Genomic DNA, 5510 nt, shown 5'->3' on the forward strand with positions numbered 1-5510 from the left:
CAGAACTATAATAGATCAGTGTTCACATATCACGTCTTTTGCGCGCTCAAGTTCGTTATTTCCAATGTAGGCGCGTGATAAGCGCGCTCATAAATGTTAGCGACGCGGTCGCGACGCGCTCGTTTTTTCCAGGCGCGTCCGCACCGAGTTAAAAACATTTCAACTTTCCAGAATGCCGCAAGCGCAAGAATATCAGACCTGAACCAGGAAGTTGGTCACCAGATCACACGGTAACCAGTTGAACCGTAACACCGGAGAGCGCCAAGATGTTTTCCTCTGAGTTGCTCGCGCATCGCAGTTGTGCTGCCGTGGTACACCATATCGGTTTTGTGAAGGGAACGAAGGGCCATTTTATTTGTCCTCTGTTTAAATTATTCCCATACTTTTGATAACAGTGGTCTCTGCTTTTGTGATAGAATGCAACTTTCTCCATTCCCAGTATGCCATTACGTGAGATGTAAACAGTGTGACGCGTCGATGCCTTTCACGCACCAGTGTTGGGGATGTTTAGTGTTGAGACAGTCAGTCTGTGTCTGTATTCATTATATAATTTAATTTTTAATTAAATTTAATATTTTTTTTTTCTGTGACCATTTTGTCCTACTTTGTAAAAAATATAACACAGTTGAGAGAAATAATGTAGCAATGTGGCTTTCTGGAAAGCGGGATCACTACAGGCGGATGGCAGGAGGGTAACTTAAGGCCGGTGACACACTGGCTGCGTGGCGTCTCTGCTGCGTGCCAGAAAGGTGGTGGCTGCTTCGCGTTTTCTGTGTCTTTACACACCAGAAGCGTGCCTGCACGCGGCGCTTGGCGCGTTGCTGCTGCTGTAGGTGACATATAGAGGGAGGCCGCCGAAAAACCAGGCTCTTGTCTTCATGACAACAATATCAACTTTTTTTTTTTTTTTTTACACACCTACTGATAGGACAAAATAGAGTATGTTTGACAGGTGCAATATTTGAAAATCGATCATTATTAATTTATTTTCTAAATTACATTTATATCTGAATTTATGCCAACCTATAGACTTTCAAATATCAAAATGTCATGAATTAATATGTATTTGTGTACAAAATGACATATCTTCCTAGTATATTTTGCCTGGAAACGCTTCCAACATGCACGCGTGTCACGTTAAAAATATGCGTCGGTTCTATTTCTAGCATGCACGGGTTTTCCGCGCGTCTCACGCAGGCACTCTGCAAGATCTAACCTGTTAACATGGGAGCCGAATTAAAAACAGACACGCCACGCAGCTGAGATGCTTGCGCCACACATCCGGTGTGTCGCTGGCCTAACGTCTCACGTCAAAAGAAAATCACCAGTCATTGGATGTGTCAATCAATTTCAATTTAACATCAATTCAAATAAACATTAACATACAGTAATAATCATGAAATATTTTTATTGGGACTCGAGTGGACTCGGGCATAAGTCCGATTCCTAATATGTTCGAGTCCGAGTCAATACCGAGTCAAAATGCACACGAGTCCATGACAAGACCGAGACCATTAAAATACGGTCTCGAGACCGAGTCCAAGACCGAGTCCGAGTCTCGAGTACACAACACTGTCACGCACGTCGACGTAATCGATGACGTCGACGAGTCATTGCAGCACTAGCGAGCACACAAACTGACTATACAAGCTGTGTCCAAATTCAGGGTCTACATCCTTCGGAGGACTCATTTGAAGGATGTTACGTCACAGCGCCGCGACGAAGGCTGTCCAAATTCGTAGGATCCTTCAAATGCGGCCCACAAATGCGTCCTCCTTTTCCCCGAATTGGAAGGATGGGTGTGGTGGATCCTTTCGCGTCCTACCTATCCCATAATTATTTTCGGCAGGACGAAGCGAGCGGTAGCGGAGTTGGGGAGGAGTATTATTTTCGATGTTTTTTAAAAAAATATATATTTTCAGTGGTTTTCTAGTTAGGCATTTTGTTTTAGCGTTAAGCATTTATTTTTATTTTTTTACATTTGTACGTGTATATGTAAAAAAAAAAAAAAAAAAAAAAAGTTTACTTTCGTGAACTAGCTTCTTCCTCACTGCCTGTGTGAATATCCCCTTACACACAGCTTATTTGTTAGTGATTGAAGCTGTTTTAATGCTTCTAAGGACGAAAGAGCAGACAGAAGTGTTTATAAAGCTCCGGGGAGAGAACGATGAGCTCTTCACCCGCGTCTTGCTTAGCGCTGTCACGGTTGCTAGGCGACAGGATATGAGCAACGGTTAAGGGAGGGAACTGAAAGAAGGGTAGGCTGTCCAAATTCACAAACACCGACTTCCGGTTTTTGCGGTCGTCGGAGGACCCATCCTCCTTCAACCGGGTAGGAAGGAGCCTAAGGAGGATGCAGACCCTGAATTTGGACACAGCTGAGGATCTTTGTTGACATCTTTGTACGCATGCGCGAGTGGTTGTGTGGCAACAAAACAAACAGTATGGTATAAAGTATAAAGACGCGATGAGCACTTTCAAGAGAGTTAGCGGGAGAAATCCACAATATAAACACTTTAACATCTGAAGACCGGAGGAGGTTTGGAGAGAAGCTCAAAATTTGTATTGGTGACAAAATCGAAGCTATTCAAAGCCCATATGAGATCTGGGATGACAAAAAACGTTGGTCCGACTCGCCCGTGTCTTGGCCACCAATCTGCTGGGGAGACATTTATTCTTATTTAATAGAAACCCCTGGACCCTTCACTCATGAAAGATTAAAGGCTTTCAAAAGTCTGGAGGCTTATGATTATTTTGTTTCTCGCAAAGTTGGGCCGATCTTTTCTGCCAAACAGAAAGCAGTGATCGTGCTAAAAGCAGAGGTTAGACCTGGCAAAGCAGAGTCACAGCATGAATCGCATCTCCCGGATAAGTCTTCATTGATCAGTGTTCTTATTTACTTATTTATTGAAAATGTAGTGACTGATAATAGCCCATTTTGATGTGAGGAACATAGTCTGGGTGCTGTGGATCGCGGTTTGGGACACCTGAATCAGAACGCGAAAAGTAAATGTATGACTCGGCTGATTTGACTCAGTTTTATTTATTTTTTTATTCAATCTTCTATAAATACATAGTCACTAAAACTTATGAACAAAATGTGCCTCACAAACTCGATCAGAAGCTGCAGGAATCCAGGCTTTCTTCTGAGCGTCCAGGTTCAATCGCCTAATTGCACGCAACCATTTCTTTCGTTTTTCGCTAGCCTTTTCGGAGGGAATTCGGAAAAACTTTTTATCAGGCCCCCAACGAGCCGTACAATCGACCACACAGCAAGAGTGAACCATCCTCTTCTCTAAATCCCACTCCAAACGTGCAAAACAATCAAATTACAGGTATCTAGCGATGTTTCTTGCCACACGACTCCCATGATGCAACGCGACAAACAAACAATGACGTCACAAAAGATCCGCCTATTGGTAGCAATATAATCTTCAAGCAATCGAAGTTTGCTTGGTTTTGTGTTTCAAGCGCACAATAATTAAAGCATTTTTGGATTTTGACAGACGGTCACACACACTTGAAATGCTTTGCTTGGATGCACAATCAGATCATCAAAACAGGATCTAACAGAATCAGCATCTCTCATTTTACTGAACAGCCCAAACTACAGTAGCTACATGTCTAAATCCATCTTAACAATGTAAAGATGGCACAGAAGCTGCGTCTAAAGAGGCTTTGATGCATTTACAGTACATTGAGTAATTAATGCTGTGCAGAGGTGGCATGCATGCTTTTGTAAAGCAATTGCATCTGTATAAATGCTATGAGATTAAGGTTTAAACAACACCAAATTATAAAATGTACAGTACCATGATAACAGAAAAGTTTAAGGCTTTGCTGATGCTGCATCTCATTTATAATGAACCAAAGCAGCATCAGAACTATATGTCTGTTTGTTTAGAAGTTAATTCATGGTGAGAAATATGTTCTTATCACTCTTGTTTTACATGGTGGTTTTAAACAGTGCAATGAGTTAATGAACAGAACAGCCAAACTAAGATACTGTAACTCCACAAGGTAAGAAAAAAAAAAAAAAAAAAAAAGAATGAGAGATCATTCAGACTAAAGTAGGGAGGGGTGATATAGCCAAAAATCTTGTTTCACTTTAATTGTTTTCCATAATTTCAATCACGGTTATTAAAATGGGGTATATAAATATAAGAAATTACACGTTAAATCAAATGCAAAAAATATTATTACTAATATCATTGTACTAATCTTATATGAAAGTGATTACAATCTGATGCAGCCAGAAAACACACTGAATCAAAGACGGCAATCATACACACACTCACCTACAGCCATGAAGCATGTGAGGTCAGTGTTCATCCAACAACATCTGAGAGAAAGAAAACATGAACAATAAGAGAAGCACACAAGAGATAATGCAGAGAAGGACGAGGAATGGCATAAACGGTTACCTGAGCAAGCTATGACATCCATATAAACATTCGGAGCTCAAATGTTGCGCTATATTTCACTGATAATTGAATATCTCTTTATGTGATGAATGTTAACCAGACATCAGAATTGAAACTCCAAACGGCTCAGTGGCAATTCGTCATGTGTTAGATATTATTTCAGTCCACGTTTGGTAGGTTGGTAGGTTCAAGACTTTCAGTAATTTTCGCCATTTTTAAACTCGAACGCGCTCGTGGCCTGTTAAAAAGGTGCGCGATGACGTCACATCCGGACAGATACAACCGTCAAAGGTAAAACCATAGAAGAAGAAAAAAAGAAAAAAACAGGTAAAACCATAGCTATGTATGGATAAACCTGTCATACTCATAAATAAATACAAAATGATAAAATAAAATAAAATTTGAAAAATGATTTTATTTAAATAGCGAACAAAATGTCAAATGAAACGCAGTTGACAATCACAGGGACACGTAAGAAAAAAACAGGTTATTATTTATAGTTACTTCGATTATTATGTGTGTATATTATTATGCTATTGTTTTTCTTTTTATTAATATTATTATTATGTCTTTATTCAGCAGATCAGTTCATCAGATTAAAAGTCTTTTAATCCCTCACTCCCTCAAATATTCTCACATATTTATTTCTTAGAATTAAAAGTCCTCTCACAAAAATAAAGGGCTTCCTCACGAAACAAAGTTTCCTCACAGGACGCCTGGTTGTGAAGGCTGAGCGGTTCTGCTGGATCTCGCTCGTTTCGGTACCGCCTCCGTTCCCGCCGCTTCGGTTCTTCTGGCGCCAGCAGCTCGTGATCACGATTCCCGCACCACTCGTGCGCGTCTATCTTCATCCACTTAACAAAACTCACAAGAGTGTGGTGTTTGCAGTTAACGAGTCCTACTCCTCTCTAAAGTATGGCTTTATTTGAGAATTATTTGTCATTCCAAATCATATATTTGAGTCATTGTTAAAATATTTTAACAAAAATGTACGTAAAAGTTTATCGATCCCGCTCCGAACTCCCGAACTGATTCAAATGATTCGCGATCCCGCTCCGAACTGCCGAACTGACTCAAATGATTCGC

General features: G+C 40.5%; 1 long non-coding RNA gene across 1 annotated transcript in view; it reads right to left on the reverse strand.

Annotated features, from left to right (window-relative positions):
- The window catches only part of LOC127978712 (uncharacterized), a 10640-nt gene extending 5959 nt beyond the window's left edge, over positions 1-4681 (reverse strand). The window contains exons 1-2 of the long non-coding RNA XR_008158618.1: positions 4425-4681; positions 4299-4342 (exon numbers count right to left, since the gene is read on the reverse strand). This is a non-coding gene — a long non-coding RNA (uncharacterized LOC127978712). The remainder of the gene's footprint in view (positions 1-4298; positions 4343-4424) is intronic.
- Positions 4682-5510: the final 829 nt, after the last annotated feature.

This window comes from Carassius gibelio, chromosome B19, assembly GCF_023724105.1.
Source record: "Carassius gibelio isolate Cgi1373 ecotype wild population from Czech Republic chromosome B19, carGib1.2-hapl.c, whole genome shotgun sequence".
Lineage (NCBI taxonomy): Eukaryota > Metazoa > Chordata > Actinopteri > Cypriniformes > Cyprinidae > Carassius > Carassius gibelio.